This window comes from Panthera pardus, unplaced genomic scaffold, assembly GCF_024362965.1.
Source record: "Panthera pardus isolate Hobbes unplaced genomic scaffold, ASM2436296v1 HiC_scaffold_13, whole genome shotgun sequence".
NCBI classification, from domain to species: Eukaryota; Metazoa; Chordata; class Mammalia; order Carnivora; family Felidae; genus Panthera; species Panthera pardus.
In genome coordinates this window covers 116,227,219-116,245,378 of record NW_026526688.1, presented here as the reverse complement: position 1 = coordinate 116,245,378, position 18,160 = coordinate 116,227,219, and the positions used below count along the sequence as shown (strand labels likewise).

Below are 18,160 nucleotides of genomic sequence, written 5' to 3'. Positions count from 1 at the left end.
TAAAATTTTGGTGGGCACAATCAATATTATGATGTAATTTTTATTTTCCAACAGATTAAGAATACGATAGCACAGTTCTGAGGGTCAATCTATATATATTTTTTTTCATCACTTATCCCTAATGACTAACACATTGTCTGACACATTTTTTTTTTTTTAAATGAATGAATGTAACAGGAGTGAGAGAAAAGTACAACTGGTTTTACAAGTGGTTGGGAACTTCTAAAGTTATTTCAGGAGAGATCAAGGGCTTAAAAGAAATTGGGGTTCTGTGACTATCTATGCAAAATGGGTTAGATAAGGAAGAAAGTTAACACAAAATATAGATGGCAGACTAGGATGAAACAAAGAAGTAAGAGCACAAACAGATTGAGAATAGTGACCACTGAAAAGAGGTTTGATGAAAATGAAAAGTAATTAAGGTAGAAAAAATGAAATAGCAGATGGGAAAGGAGAATTTCAGAACAGGAGATCTAGCATGAGGAACAACTCTCAGTAACAACCGGTTCAAAATATGGGCTTGCATGTGGGAGTAGAGATGAAGGACAATGGTACACAGGCAGTCATGCGAGGTATGAGGGCAGTATATCACAGGGGTCAAGTTTCAGAAGCTGAAGCTGTCGGAAGTGGTGGCATTATACAGAATGATCAGAAACAGAAAAACTACAAATGCTCTATATGAAAGCTATCACTGTCAGATGAAAGACTCCAAGTGATCTAAATAGGGACTTACAGAAAATTAAATTGAAAAGAACATTTAATGAGGGGGAGAAAAGGAAAAAGAGAATGAAAAAGAAAAACAGTTCAGTCAAAAAAGTAAGCAAAGTTGAACCTGAAGCAACTTAGTACAACTATGAAATTCTAAGAGGAAAAAACAAATAATACTATCAGAAAAACCAAATGGGAAGCTGCTGCATTCCTTTGCTTTCATCTGACAACATTTTGTCATTTTTCCTAACACCTACCCCGCTGCCTGTCCTCAGTCTCCTCTGTACAATGGCACCTGTTCTACCCTAACTGAAATGCTTCCAGTTCCTCCACCTTTGTTTCTGGATCTTCATACTGTGTTTTCTCATTTACTCCCAGGGCTAAAAAATTGGCAAGTTTTATTTCAAGTCCAGAACTCCTTTCTGCATTGCAGGCTTTTATAGATAATTTCTCACTTTAACACAAAAGTCACCTCAAACTTGACAGAACTTAAATTGAGCTTATCCTTTGCTTCCTAAGTCTCTTCCCTTGAGTCCTATCAGAAAACTAGTAACACCATCCTGCCTGCTGCTTCGGCTAGAAACTTAGGAGTAATCTCCCTTTCTCAAATCCAAACAAAAAGCCCTGCTATTTCTATCTCCCAAATATTTCCAGGGTCCATGGTTTGCTCCATCCACCACAATGTGGGTCCAAGCCAGTATCCTCTCATTCGATCATTGCAATAATCTCTTAATTGATCTCATGTTAATTCTTCTTACCCTCCATCACATTTTCATACTAAAGTCTAAGTGATAAAATAATAATAAATCTGAGTATATAACTCCCTCTCTACCTTCATCTTTTGTTACTTTGGCTCATCAACCTCCAGTTGTACTGGCCTTCTTGCCCCCATCTTGAAGTACTAGCCTGAAATGATCTTCCCCATTTCTTCTCCCAGCTAACTCCTATCAAGAAACATAGTGGTTAAGAGCACAAACTCATCTGTTTAAGCTCAAATCCCAGGCTGACTACTCATTGGCTCTGTGACCTTGGAGAAATTTGCTACTCTCTCTCTGTGCCACAGTTACGTCTTCTATAAAATGAGGAAAAAAAAAAACAGCACCTACCTCATAGAGTTGTTAGGTTGAAATAAGTTAATACATAATAAGGGTCAAGAATAGTGCCTGGCATATAGCAATCACTATCTAAATGCTAGCTATTATTATCATTATTATTATTATTATTATTATTTGTTGCTTAGTTAAATGTGACTTCCTTAAGGAACACTTTTCTGGTGCCCCCAGATCAATTTGCTCCTCCTATAATATAATCAACTCTATACTGTACTTTAGTAGCACTTATTTCAACTCTAAGAATCTGTATACATTTTCATTGATTGTCTTTGTCCTCCACTAGATAATATGCTTCATGATGGCAGGAATGTTGGTCTTGTTCAAAATGTATCATCAGTGTCTAAAACTGGTACCTCAAGGGGTGCCTGGGTGGTTCGGTTGGTTAAGCATCTGACTTCGGCTTAGGTCATGATCTCACTGCTCGTGAGTTTGAGCTCCGTGTTGAGCTCTGTGTCGGGCTGTGTGCTGACAGCCTGGAGGATGGAGCCTGTTTCAGATTTGGTGTCTCCCTCTCTCTCTGCCCCTCCCCTGCTCACACTCTGTCTCTCTCTCCTTCAAAAATAAATAAACATAAAAAAAATAAATAAAAAACTTGCATGGCACCTCAAACATGCAAGTATCTAATACAAAACTATTTGTTAAATAAATTAACTTCAGCAAAGGCATGATGTAGCCATTAGAAATGAGTAAGAGTCTTATATGATAGTCATTATCTAAATAGAGATCTGTCCTGTGTAGAAAATTATATGCCTTTGTTGTAAACTAGGCATAATAATGTCTCAATAGTGCTGATTTCAAATATAAAACAAAAACAACAGAATTTATTAAATCATGCATGTTCCATTAATTTATAATTTTAAGTTGGCTATCCATAAGTCTCCATATCCATGAGATATTTCCAAAGTGTTGGCACTAGATTAAAATTTGTCTGGCTTAAAATAATTTAGAAAAAAAAAATTGCTGGGCTTCTTCTGGAAACTCCTTCAAAATATCATAAACCAGAGTTTGCCAAAGCTTCAGGATTCTATGGAACTTTAAACCATTACTTTAATACAGCAAAGACATAATCCTTGGCAGAATATCAAAGTTTCTCCCAGAGGTAATGGAATGTACACCAAAACAATGTTTCCAATATGAACCAGTTTTTTCTAGAAATCATTAGAGAGTCTTCATCCTGAAACTCTGGACCACTGTTTGAAAATAACTTCTGTTTGTTATAAAAACAATATAGTTTCACAGAATAAAATAAGACAAAAATATCTGGGAATAGTAATGTGCCAAATATAAGTCAGCAATGTAGTGGCATTATTTATAAAAAACAAATGTGACACTAAGATGAACTTTAAAGAGCAAAACATACAAGAACTGTGAAATAATCTTTCTTCTAACAAATATTTGATGAATGCCAAGTATCACTGCAGTGTAACTACAGCCTGAGCTGTATGTTTCCAGTCAATGCTAAGAAACTGAAAAGAGTACAATATTCAGCAAGAAAGATAATGAAGGAGTTGAATCAGAAGAGACTAAAAGAAATATCTAAATAATTTTTTTTTTTACTTAAGAGGAAAAAAGGTAACTTGTGAGTATGTTAGTATGAAAGGTTATCAGAATATAGTTACTACATCATTCTTTTGTGATTCACAGTAAAAACTGAGACTAGCTCATCACTTTTTAAATATAATATCTAAATAAATATTTATGTGACAAAACTGATGAATAAAATTCTGTGTTTAAAACCCAGTATTGTTACAAGGTCATTGTGATGATCAGTTTTATGAGTCAACATGACTAGGCTATAGTTTTCAGTTATCCAAACATTAATCTAGGTGTTACTGTAAAAGCATATTGTTATAAATGATCAAGATCTATAATCACTTCACTTTAAGTACGGAAGATTATCCCGGATAATCTGGGCGATTCTAATTCAATCAGTTGTAAAGGCCTTAAGAGCAGGATTGAGGCTTCTCTGAAAACAAATTCTGCTCATGGACTGCAGCTTCAGCTCTTGTCCAAGAGCTCAGCTTGTCCTTCTTGATAGCCTGCCCTATGTATGGATTTCAAACTACTCAATCCTCACAGTCACATAAGCCAGTTCCTAGCAATTAATCTCTTAACATGAATATTCTGCGGGTTCTAGTTCTCTCATGGAACTCTGAACGGGTAGAGATACTTAGATTGAAATGTATATTCAGCTAAAAATATGGAACAAATTATCTTAGAGGTCCTTAACAATTCTATTATTCTCTACCTGAATTTCAACTCTATTAGTTAAAATAATTTTGTTTTTTATTTCATTAGCAATCACCAGAAGATTTCTGGGCAAATTAATACCAAATAAAATGATTACCATTACCATTTATAATCCTCACTCTGTTTCTAAACCCTGTTGAAATTTCAAGTTCAAAAGAAAAAGATTAAATTTGTTAACTTAAATTTTTTCATGGTTTTTGGTTTTTTGTCTTTTAAAGATACTTTGCTCAACTTTTCTATTAATAAATCAAGTTCTCAAATTCTAATAAAATGTCCACGATTTTTGAGATTCAATACTTCATCCTGAGTTAGCAAGAAACTAACATCATCTCGAATCAGTTTTGAATGATCTATACAAAACAGTGAAAGCCTGACTTCTGAGCTAACCCACCATGTGAAAATGTAATGTTACAAAAACAGACCACATGTCACACGTAACTCCAAGTATGAATGGGAAGGTGGGAGGATTAACCATAAAAAGATGTGAGATAGCTGCAAAGCAAGAACAAAATAAAAGGGGGAAAGAGAACCAAAATCAAAATTGTTTGAGCAGACAGTTAAGTGGAGTCCAAACCAAAATCATGTGGTGTTACATCGAGAAGTATGTGTTGTACACCAAGGAGATTGCTGAATGGAACCTTTTCAAATTTTTCAAACTAAATGTAACTGAAATCATAGGAATGCTTTGGAACAAACAGAACTTTATACAATACTTACTTTAATTTAGTTATTTACTCTTTATGCATACAATTTTTCAGGACAATGGACATTGCCAATATAAACAAGATAATGAAATTCCCTAACTTTTTGACAATCACTGATATTTTCGTTCCAGGCAGTCAAACTTAAAACATACGACTACTTTACATATCCAAGACCTATGTTACCCTAGAAAAGGCGCTGCTGAGATAGGAGCAGGGCAAGCAGGGTAAGCATAGTAACCAGAAATATGGTGGATGGGCCTAAGGGAACTGCCCAGATTGTTGAGCTAGCTTCAGTAGTGACAAAGTCTAACAGTGCTAAAGAGATCAGTTTCTATTTGCCACTGATAACCAAAAATAAAAGTCTTGTGCAAAGTAAGCAATAGTGTTCCCCAGAGGGGTTATATCATAAGGTTTTCCCAAGTTCAGTGTTTACAGGGGATCATTTAGGTAAAGGGAAGAAAACAAGGAGTGTAAGAAATAGCTAAGATTATTGAGTCAATTATCCTGAGTAAAGAAAGTCTGGGGAGAACTGGATAGAAGCAAGACTCCAATCGTACGAAGTGATGCTCCAAACAAACTTCCGGACATAGTAGAAAGAAGTAAAAGCCACTTTAGGATACAAGAATGAAGAAGTCCTAAGAACTAGATAGCAAGAGTTTGGGAAGACAAGCATACTTCAAAATTGCAGATGAAAAACAGCAACATTAATTATGGTCACCAGTCATGAATGATAATGAGAATCTACTATATTGCCAAGCTTTGCTTGGAGTAGTTTTGAAACTGGATCAATGTTAACAATTGGAAATTCTTTAGAATTTTTAATTAGATTGGTAGTGGTGGGAAGAAGTGTTTGAGGCACTGAGGGATTGATAATATCTATCAACTCTTTGGTGATATAAAAGGCCCCAAATAATTCCTATAATTTTTAAACATTTGGTTAATGCCATTGAAGCCATTCATCAAATAAAAACTTAAGCAAAAAAAAAAAAAAAAATTTTTAAACAATAACAAACTTGCCAAAAGTTCCTTTCTAGACTTTTGGCAAATGGCTAGCGCTATCTATAAGGTGTACTATAGGTATAGTTACCACTCCTCTTCATGATTATATTTAAGCCAATTACAAAAAGCACCCCTCCTTTCAGAACGAACTAGAGAATCAGATTTCAGTTCCTCCTTATTGCATCAGCCAGAAGGTTTTGTGCAAAACTCTATACAGTGGCTCTGAATGTACGTGTCTAGATTGGCAAATAATGTGATAGGGCACACCTATCACAGGTCAAATCAACTTTGGAGGCTGCTGCCTACATTAGAACTTCTCCAGATTGTCTTTAAATAAACAGGAAAAATTCTCTCCATGTAGTCAATACTTTGCACAAGTGCTTTTAAACCCTTTCTTTACATTATGATTCCTTTTTGAGATCAGATTAAAACTATAGACTCATTAACCAGAAAATGCTTGTACATACGCGTACACACACACAGAGTGTTAAATTTAATTTAGTTAGATGTTCACTCACAGAAAAATTGGGACAAGAATTTACAGAGGTTTCTGCTTAGAGATTAACACAAAAAAAAGAATAATAAAGCAAATTTAGCTAGGTATATCGAGAACACTGGCCATTACAACATAACATAGGATATCTCATATCCCCATACCAAAGAAGATTCTATACTAGTGTCTCCATATATCACCTGAACATACAATACATTGCATGAATATTATAAAGCTCGCAATTGATCATTTTTCCAGATTTAAGTAAAAATTTAGAAATTATTTTGTTTGAAGCGGTTAAATTTTCATCTTTGCCTTGACCTACAAGAAGTCTACCAAAAAATTTATAGTTAATGTGAAGAAACTATGTATTAATATTACTAATTTAATACCTTATTCTTTGTTTCCTTTCTCCCCATCTTGATTATATATTTTCTTTCATGAGCAAACTGTATATATTATATGTATGTGTATATATATGTATATACCATACGTATGTATGCATATGTACATATGCATATGTACATATAATATATACTATGGTATATACATATATACGTGTATATACATATAATATATAACATAAAATATAATATATACAACATATAACATAATACATACATACACATACAATATAATATAATATATATATAATACTATATGTATACATACATAATGCTGTGTGTCAATTTTCTGGGAAAAAGATTATAATAAATTAAGAAATGTAAATTCCTTTAAAAATAAGAATGATTAATGAAGAATACTGATATTGGGGTGCTGGGATGGCTCAGTTGGTTAAGTGTCTGACTTGGGCTCAGGTCATGATCTCATGGTTTGCGAATTCAAACGCTGCATCGGGCTCTGCACTAACAGTGCGGAGCCTGCTTAGGATTATCTGTCTCTCCCCCTCTCTCTCTACCTCTCCCCCACTTGCATTCTCTCTAAATAAATAAATAAACTTAAAAAAATGATATTAAGATTTGCTTTCTTAGGAATATGACAACAATAAAAGGCCAGAGCATCGCTTGAAAATCTGTTAATCCTTTTAGGCCAGTGGTACCATTAGAACAAATGAAAGTAAATAAAAGTTCAAACACAAAAGCTACTCCTCTGCGTTCCAAAGTCCCCTATCCCACCTAAACTCTACGTATAGGAGTTTGATAAATATCTACACTCTTCAGTGTAGAATTCAACATTCTTTCCTTTGTACTCCCATGGGATGGCACATTGTACATCATCTGTTATAACAACTATTACTATATTATAATCAAGTTTGTATTTTTCTCCTCTACTACTTCTAGACCTTGAGAACTGGGATCCTATGTTAGTCATATTCATATATCTGGCACCTAGCATAAGGAGGGCCATAGTATTAGAAGAGACTATTAAAAATATTGTAACACCAATAGACTGATGTTATGTATGCCAAAGCACAAGGTAAGAAACGTCAGAGTAGGGGGAGGATAGGGAAGATGGCGGCGTAGGAGGACGCTGGGCTTACCTCGTATCCTGCTGATCACTTACATTCCACCTACACCTGCCTAAATAACCCAGAAAACCGCCAGAGGAATAGCAGAAAGGAGTCTCCGGAGCCAAACGCAGACGAGAAGCCCACGGAAGAGGGTAGGAAGGGCGGCGAGGCGGTGTGCGCTCCACGGACTGGCGGGACGGAGCCGGGGCAGAGGGGCAGCCTGCCGACCAAGCAGAGCCCCCGAGTCTGGCTTGCAAAAGCGGAGGGGCCCGACAGAGTGTGTTCCGACAGCAAGCGCGACTTAGCATCTGAGAGGTCATAAGTTAACAGCTCTGCTAGGAAAGCGGGAAGGCTGGAGGACAAAGGGAGGGAGAGTTGCTGAGCCCCCGGAAGACAGAGCTCTGTTGGCAGGGAACAAAGGCGCTCACCAGCACCATCTCCCTCGCCCATCCCCCAGCCAAAATCCCAAAGAGAACCAGTTCCTGCCAGGGAACTTGCTCGCTCCGCGCAAACACCCAACGCTGTGCTTCTGTGGAGCCAACCCTCTGGCAGCGGGTCTGACTCCCTCCCGCTGCCACATGGCCCCTCCTGAAGTGGATCACCTAAGGAGAAGCAAGCTAAGCCTACCCCTCCTGCCCCCGTGCACCTTGCCTACCCACCCCAGCTAATAAGCCAGATCCCTAGCACCACAAGCCTGGCAGGGTGCAAGTAGCCCAGACAGGCCACACCACCCCACAGTGAATCCCGCCCCTAGGAGAGGGGAAGAGAAGGCACACACCAGTCTGACTGTGGCCCCAGCGGTGGGCTGGGGGCAGACATCAGGTCGGACTGCGGCCCCGCCCACCAACAACAGTTATACACCACAGCACAGGGGAAGTGCCCTGCAGGTCCGCCCCACCACTCCAGGGACTATCCAAAATGACCAAATGGAAGAATTCCCCTCAGAAGAATCTCCAGGAAATAACAACAGCTAATGAACTGATCAAAAAGGATTTAAATAATATAACAGAAAGTGAATTTAGAATAATAGTCATAAAATTAATCTCTGGGCTTGAAAACAGTATAGAGGACAGAAGAGAATCTCTTGCTACAGAGATCAAGGGACTAAGGAACAGTCACGAGGAGCTGAAAAACGCTTTAAACGAAATGCAAAACAAAATGGAAATGACGACGGCTTGGATTGAAGAGGCAGAGGAGAGAATAGGTGAACTAGAAGATAAAGTTATGGAAAAAGAGGAAGCTGAGAGAAAGAGAGATAAAAAAATCCAGGAATATGAGGAGAAAATTAGAGAACTAACTGATACACTAAAAAGAAATAATATACGCATAATTGGTATCCCAGAGGAGGAAGAGAGAGGGAAAGGTGCTGAAGGGGTACTTGAAGAAATAATAGCTGAGAACTACCCTGAACTGGGGAAGGAAAAAGGCATTGAAATCCAAGAGGCACAGAGAACTCCTTTCAGATGTAACTTGAATCGATCTTCTGCACGACATAGCATAGTCAAACTGGCAAAATACAAGGATAAAGAGAAAATTCTGAAAGCAGCAAGGGGTAAATGTGCCCTAACATATAAAGGGAGACCTATAAGACTTGTGACCGATCTCTCTTTTGAAACTTGGCAGGTCAGAAAGGATTGGCACAAGATCTTTAATGTGCTGAACAGGAAAAATATGCAGCCGAGAATCCTTTATCCAGCAAGTCTGTCATTTAGAATAGAAGGAGAGATAAAGGTCTTCCCAAACAAACAAAAACTGAAGGAATTCGTCACCACGAAACCAGCCCTACAAGAGATCCTAAGGGGGATCCTGTGAGACAAAGTACCAGAGACATCACTACAAGCATAAATCATAAAGACATCACAATGACTCTAAACCCGTATCTTTCTATAATAACACTGAATGTAAATGGATTAAATGCGCCAACCAAAAGACATAGGGTATCAGAATGGATAAAAAAACAAGACCCATCTATTTGCTGTCTACAAGAGACTCATTTTAGACCTGAGGACACCTTTAGATTGAGAGTAAGGGGATGGAGAACTATTTATCATGCTACTGGAAGCCAAAAGAAAGCTGGAGTAGCCATACTTATATCAGACAAACTAGACTTTAAACTAAAGGCTGTAACAAGAGATGAAGAAGGGCATTATATAATAATTACAGGGTCTATCCATCAAGAAGAACTAACAATTATAAATGCCTATGCGCCGAATACCGGAGCCCCCAAATATATAAAACAATTACTCATAAACATAAGCAACCTTATTGATAAGAATGTGGTAATTGCAGGGGACTTTAACACTCCACCTACAGAAATGGATAGATCATCTAGACACATGGTCAATAAATAAACAAGGGCCCTAAATGACACATTGGATCAGGTGGACTTGACAGATATATTTAGAACTCTGCATCCCAAAGCAACAGAATATACTTTCTTCTCGAGTGCACATGGAACATTCACCAAGATAGATCATATACTGGGTCACAAAACAGCCCTTCATAAGTATACAAGAATTGAGATCATTCCATGCATACTTTCAGACCACAATGCTATGAAACTTGAAATCAACCACAGGAAAAAGTCTGGAAAACCTCCAAAAGCATGGAGGTTAAAAAACACCCTACTACAGAATGAGTGGGTCAACCAGGCAATTAGAGAAGAAATTTAAAAAATATATGGAAACAAATGAAAATGAAAATACAACAATCCAAACGCTTTGGGATGCAGCGAAGGCAGTCCTGAGAGGAAAATACATTGCAATCCAGGCCTATCTCAAGAAACAAGAAAAATCCCAAATACAAAATATAACAGCACACTGAAAGGAAATAGAAGCAGAACAGCAAAGGCAGCCTAAACCCAGCAGAAGAAGAGAAAAAATAAAGATCAGAGCAGAAATTAACAATATAGAATCTAAAACAACTGTAGAGCAGATCAACGAAACCAAGAGTTGGTTTTTTGAAAAAATTAACAAAATTGACAAACCTCTAGCCAGGCTTCTTAAAAAGAAAAGGGAGATGACCCAAATAGATAAAATCATGAATGAAAATGTAATTATTCAACCAATCCCTCAGAAATACAAACAATTATCAGGGAATACTATGAAAAATTATATGCCAACAAATTGGACAACCTGGAAGAAATGGACAAATTCCTAAACACCCACACTCTTCCAAAACCCAATCAGGAGGAAATAGAAAGCTTGAACAGACCCATAACCAGCGAAGAAATTGAATCGGTTATCAAAAATCTCCCAACAAATAAGAGTCCAGGACCAGATGGCTTCCCAGGGGAGTTCTACCAGACATTTAAGCAGAGATAATACCTATCCTTCTCAAGCTATTCCAAGAAATAGAAAGGGAAGGAAAACTTCCAGACTCATTCTATGAAGCCAGTATTACTTTGATTCCTAAACCAGACAGAGACCCAGTAACAAAAAAGAGAACTATAGGCCAATATCATGATGAATATGGATGCAAAAATTCTCAATAAGATACTAGCAAATCGAATTCAACAGCATATAAAAAGAATTATTCACCATGATCAAGTGGGATTCATTCCTGGGATGCAGGGCTGGTTCAACATTCACAAATCAATCAACGTGATACATCACATTAATAAAAGAAAAGATAAGAACCATATTATCCTGTCAATCGATGCAGAAAAGGCCTTTGACAAAATCCAGCACCCTTTCTTAATAAAAACCCTCGAGAAAGTTGGGATAGAAGGAACATACTTAAACATCATAAAAGCCATTTATGAAAAGCCCACAGCTAACATCATCCTCAACGGGGAAAAACTGAGAGCTTTTTCCCTGAGATCAGGAACACGACAGGGATGTCCATGCTCACTGCTGTTGTTTAACATAGTGCTGGAAGTTCTAGCATCAGCAATCAGACAACAAAAGGAAATCAAAGGCATCCAAATTGGCAAAGATGAAGTCAAGCTTTCGCTTTTTGCAGATGACATGATATTATACATGGAAAATCCGATAGACTCCACCAAAAGTCTGCTAGAACTCATACATGAATTCAGCAAAGTTGCAGGATACAAAATCAATGTACAGAAATCAGTTGCATTCTTATACACTAACAATGAAGCAACAGAAAGACAAATAAAGAAACTGATCCCATTCACAATTGCACCAAGAAGCATAAAATACCTAGGAATAAATCTAACCAAAGATGTAAAAGATCTGTATGCTGAAAACTATAGAAAGCTTATGAAGGTAATTGAAGAAGATATAAAGAAATGGAAAGACATTCCCTGCTCATGGATTGGAAGAATAAATATTGTCAAAATGCCAATACTACCCAAAGCTATCTACACATTCAATGCAATCCCAATCAAAATTGCACCAGCATTCTTCTCGAAACTAGAACAAGCAATTCTAAAATTCATATGGAACCACAAAAGGCCCCGAATAGCCAAAGTAATTCTGAAGAAGACCAAAGCAGGAGGCATCACAATCCCAGACTTTAGCCTCTACTACAAAGCTGTAATCATCAAGACAGCATGGTACTGGCACAAAAACAGACACATAGACCAATGGAATAGAATAGAAACCCCAGAACTAGACCCACAAACGTATGGCCAACTAATCTTTGACAAAGCAGGAAAGAACATCCAATGGAAAAAAGACAGTCTCTTTAACAAATGGTGCTGGGAGAACTGGACAGCAACATGCAGAAGGTTGAAACTAGACCACTTTCTCACACCATTCACAAAAATAAACTCAAAGTGGATAAAGGACCTGAATGTGAGACAGGAAACCATCAAAACCCTAGAGGAGAAAGCAGGAAAAGACCTCTCTGACCTCAGCCGTAGCAATCTCTTACTCGACACATCCCCAAAGGCAAGGGAATTAAAAGCAAAAATGAACTACTGGGACCTTATGAAGATAAAAAGCTTCTGCACAGCAAAGGAAACAACCAATAAAACTAAAAGGCAACCAATGGAATGGGAAAAGATATTTGCAAATGACATATCGGACAAAGGGCTAGTATCCAAAATCTATAAAGAGCTCACCAAACTCCACACCCAAAAAACAAATAACCCAGTGAAGAAATGGGCAGAAAACATGAATAGACACTTCTCTAAAGACATACGGATGGCCAACAGGCACATGAAAAGATGCTCAATGTCGCTCCTCATGAGGGAAATACAAATCAAAACCACACTCAGATATCACCTCACGCCAGTCAGAGTGGTCAAAATGAACAAATCAGGAGACTATAGATGCTGGCGAGGATGTGGAAAAATGGGAACCCTCTTGCACTGTTGGTGGGAATGCAAATTGGTGCAGCCACTCTGGAAAGCAGTGTGGAAGTTCCTCAGAAAATTAAAAATAGACCTACCCTATGACCCAGCAATAGCACTGCTAGGAATTTACCCAAGGGATACAGGAGTACTGATGCATAGGGGCACTTGTACCCCAATGTTTATAGCAGCACTCTCAACAATAGCCAAATTATGGAAAGAGCCTAAATGTCCATCAACTGATGAATGGATAAAGAAATTGTGGTTTATATACACAATGGAGTACTACATGGCAATGAGAAAGAACGAAATACGGCCCTTTGTAGCAACGTGGATGGAACTGGAGAGTGTGATGCTAAGTGAAATAAGCCATACAGAAAAGACAGATACCATATGGTTTCACTCTTATGTGGATCCTGAGAAACTTAACAGAAACCCATGTAGGAGGGGAAGGAAAAAAAAAAGAGGTTAGAGTGGGAGAGAGCCAAAGCATAAGAGACTGTTAAAAACTGAGAACAAACTGAGAGTTGATGGGGGGTGGGAGGGAGGGGAGGGTGGGTGATGGGTATTGGGAGGGCACCTTTTGGGATGAGCACTGGGTGTTGTATGGAAACCAATTTGACAATAAATTTCATATATTGAAAAAAAATAAAAATTAAAAAAAAAAAAATAAATAAAATGTCAGAGTAGAAAGAAAGGCTGGTTCCAAAATATATCTTCAATTCATCAGCATCTTAATAACTCTGCTTCAATTCTAGCTATCGGCTCTTCCCTCCAAATTTGCTTCCTGTGGAGAGAAATCCTTATAGCGTTAATACGGACCTACCTACATTTTCTCTTGAAAGGTTAGGCCAAAGCTGGTAAATATTTACTAATATTTGCTGAATAGATCAATCAAAGGCAAGGCCAGCTTGCATAATAAAGAAAGTCCCAATAGAACAATGTTTAACATTTCTGTGCACATGTGTGTATGTATATATATTCAAGTATATACTTGAATATAAAAAAATCACAAATTTTCATCATCGGCATGACAATTAACTCTCTTTTACCACTTTCCTTCCCATATCTCTTTTTTTCTCAAAAATTTTTAATGTTTATTTTATTTTTGAGAGAGAGAGAGAGAGACAGACACAGAATCTGAAGCAGGCTCCAGGCTCTGAACTATCAACACAGAGCTGGATGTGGGGCTCGAACACACAAACCATGAGATCATGACCTGAACCGAAGTCAGACGCTTAACTGACTGAGCCACCCAGGTGCCCCCGCATGTCTCTTATCAGGCCATGAGACATATCTAAATATTCAAGACACTAGGTATGTAATAGAGCTCCAAAGTATTTAAGGTATTGAATAGCTTCGATTGTAGAAGTGCCAATATTTGCATTAATGTACACTTATTTCAACTTTAAAAATCTTTTGAAATATGATAAAATGTATTAGTATTCTACCTCTCTTTACTTACTAATTGTATGGCCTTAGATTAGTTACTTAATTGCTCTGTATCTCAATATCCTTATCTGTACGATGAGAATAGTTAATAGTTCCTATCTCATGGTAATATTATGAGGATTAAATCAAAATATGTAAAGCACTTAAAATACTGCCTAATACACAATGCTCAAAAAATATTAACTATTAATATTACTTATTATAAAAACATTTTCTACTCAAAGTCTATAAAATGTAAATGTTTTCAAAGTAAATACTTTTTAAAAGCCATACCCAGACTACTTGGAAATATTATTTAGCCTATTTGTCACAAAACAAGGAAAATGTTGTTTGCATTTTTTGAGGGTCATTAATATTAGGTTGAAACACATGAAAATGCCATTTTTATAGGAAAATAACTTAAATATCAGCAAATGTATAGGGTTAACTTTTACAAAGTGTTTTGTTAGAAAAATTAAATACATTTCACTGAAATGCACTTAAAATAATTATAAGAAATAAAACATCTGCAAGCAATTAAGTTTCCAAAAATAGTTTTTAAATAGTTAAAATATTACCATCATAAATATCTAGAATTGAATACATTAATATTTGTGTCCTCCCTCCCCTAGGATTAAGACCTAATAATCCCCAGTGCAATGGTGTTTGGGGGTGGGACCTTTGTAAGATAATTAGGTACTGAGAGCTCTGTCCTCATGAATGGGATTAGTGCTTTTATAAAAGAGACCTTAGAGAACTTCCTGGACTTTTCCACTATGTAAAAAATGCTGTCATGAGGAAGTGGGCCTCACTAAACATGGAATCTGCTGGTTCCTTGATCTTGGACTTCCCAGCCTCTAGAACTAGGAGAAATAAATATTTGTTGTTCATTCAGTTTTTGATGTTTTGTTATAGCAGTCCAAATGGACTAAGATATGGGATGCAAAAGAATCTGACTCTGAATCTGATACCAGAATCTGACTGAAAAGGCAATAAACATCTTCCTAGTGAACCACTAAATTTTTAACCAATAGGGTTCAACTTTTCTACTTTGGTTTTCTAAATGGAATTTTATATGAAAAGACTAAACTCCAGCAGCAAGGGAAAAAAAAAAATCCTTAACCTACAAGGGAAGACAGATCAGGTTTGCAGCAGACCTATCCACAGAAACTTGGCAGACCAGAAATGAGTGGCAGGATACATTCAATGTGCTGAATCAGAAAAAATATGCAGCCAAGAATTCTTTAGCCAGCAAGGCTGTCATTCAAAATAGGAGAGATAAACAGTTTCCCAGACAAAAATTAAATAAGTTTGTGACCACTAAACCAGCCCTGCAAGAAATTTTAAGGGGGACTCTATGAGGGGGAAAAAGATGAAAATAAAAAAAAAAATTAAAAAAAAATAAATAAATACCAAAAGCAACAAAGATTAGAAAAGACAAGAGAACACCACCAGAAACTCCAACTCTACAAGCAACATAATGACAATAAATTCTTATCTTTTAGTACTCACTCTAAATGTCAATGGACTCAATGCTCCAGTCAAAAGACATAGGGTAAGAGAATGAATAAGAAAACAAGATCCATCTATATGCTATTTACAAGAGACCCACTTTAGACCTAAAGACACCTTCAGTCTGAAAGGGGATGTAGAACCATCTATCAGGCTAATGGTCAACAGAAGAAAGCCAGAGTAGCCATGCTTATATAAGGCAATCTAGACTTTATGATAAAGACTGTATCAAGAGATGCAGAAGGGCATTATATCATAATCAAGGGGTCTACAGACTAAGAGGACCTAACAATTATAAACATTTATGTGCCAAATGTGGCAGCACCCAAATATATAAATCAATTAATCACAAACATAAAGAAACTAATTGATAGTAACACCATAATAGTAGGAGACTTCAACACCCCCACTCACAACAATGGACAAATCACCTAATCAAACAATCAACAAGGAAACAATGGCTTTAAATGACACACTGGACCAGATGGACTTAACAGATATATTCAGAACATTTCATCCTAAAGCAGCAGAATATACTTTCTTCTCCAGTGCACATGGAACGTTCTCCAGAATAGACCATATACTGGGACAAAAATCAGCCCTAAGTAAGTACAAAAAGATCGAGATCATACTGTGCATATTTTCAGACCACAACGCTATGAAACTCAAAATCAACCATAAAAAAAATTTGGAAAGGTAACAACTACTTGGAGACTGAAGGACATCCTACTAAAGAATGAATGGGCTAACCAAGCAGTTAAAGGGGAAATTAAAAGCATATGGAAGTCAATGAAAATGATAACACCACAACCCAAAACCTCTGGGATACAGCAAAGGCGGTCATAAGAGGAAAGTATATAGCAATCCAGGCCTTCCTAAAGAAGGAAGAAAGATCTCAGATATACAACCTAACCTTACATCTGAAGGAGCTAGAAAAAGAATAGCAAATAAAACCCCAAACCAGCAGAAGACAGGAAATAATAAAGATCAGAGCAGAAATCAATGCTATTGAAACCAAAAAAAACAGTAGAACAGATCAATGAAACCAGAATCTGGTTCTTTGAAAGAATTAACAAAATTGATAAAACATTAGCCAGTTTGATCAAGAAGAAAAAGGAAAGGACCCAAATAAATAAAATCAAGAATGAAAGAGGAGGGATCACAACCAACACAACAGAAATAAAAACAATAAAAGAGAATATTATGAGCAATTATATGCCAATAAAATGGATAGTCTGGAAGAAAAGGACAAATCCCTAGAAACATATACACTACCAAAACTGAAACAGGAAAAATAGAAAATTTGAACAGACCCATAATCAGTAAGGAAATCGAATTAGTAATCAAAAATCTGCCAAAAAACAAAAGTCCAGGGCCAGATGGCTTTCCAGGGGAATTCTACCAAACATTTAAGGAAGAGTTAACATCTATTCTCTTGAAACTGTTCCAAAAAATAGAAATGGAAGGAAAACTTCCAAACTCTTTCTATGAAGTCAGCATTACCTTGGTTCTAAAACCAGACAGAGACCCCACTAAAAAGGAGAACTATAGACCAATTTCCCTGATGAACATGGATGCAAAAATCCTCAACAAGATATTAGCCAACGGGATCCAATAATATATTAAAAAAATTATTCACCACGACCAAGTGGGATTTATACTGGTGAGGCAGGGCTGGTTCAATATCCACGAAACAAACAATGTGATTCATCACATCAATAAAAGAAAGGACAAGAACCATCTGATCCTCTCAATAGATGCAGAGAAAGCATTTGACAAAATACAGCATCCTTTCTTGATAAAAACTCTCAAGAAAGTAGGGATAGAAGGAGCATACCTCCAGATCATAAAAGCCAAATATGAATGATCCAATGCTAATATCATCCTCAATGGGAAAAATCTGGGAGCTTTCCCCCTAAGGTCAGGAACAAAACAGGAATGTCCACTCTCACCACTGTTATTCAACATAGAATTGGAGGTCTTAGCCTCTGCAATCAGACAACACAAATTAAAGGCATTCAAATTGTCCAGAAGGAGGTCAAACTTTCACTCTTCATAGATGACATGATACTCTATACGGAAAACCCTAAAGATTCCACCAAAAAACTGCTAGAATTGATTCATGAATTCAGCAAAGCTGTAGGATATAAAATCAATGCACAGAAATCGGTTGCATTCCTATACACCAACAATGAAGCAACAGAAAGAGAAATCAAAAAA

General features: G+C 36.9%; 1 protein-coding gene across 2 annotated transcripts in view; it reads right to left on the bottom strand.

The window, feature by feature from the left end:
- TBCK (TBC1 domain containing kinase) overlaps positions 1-18,160 on the bottom strand; it is a 225,574-nt gene that overhangs the window by 197,985 nt on the left and 9,429 nt on the right. The window lies entirely within an intron of this gene.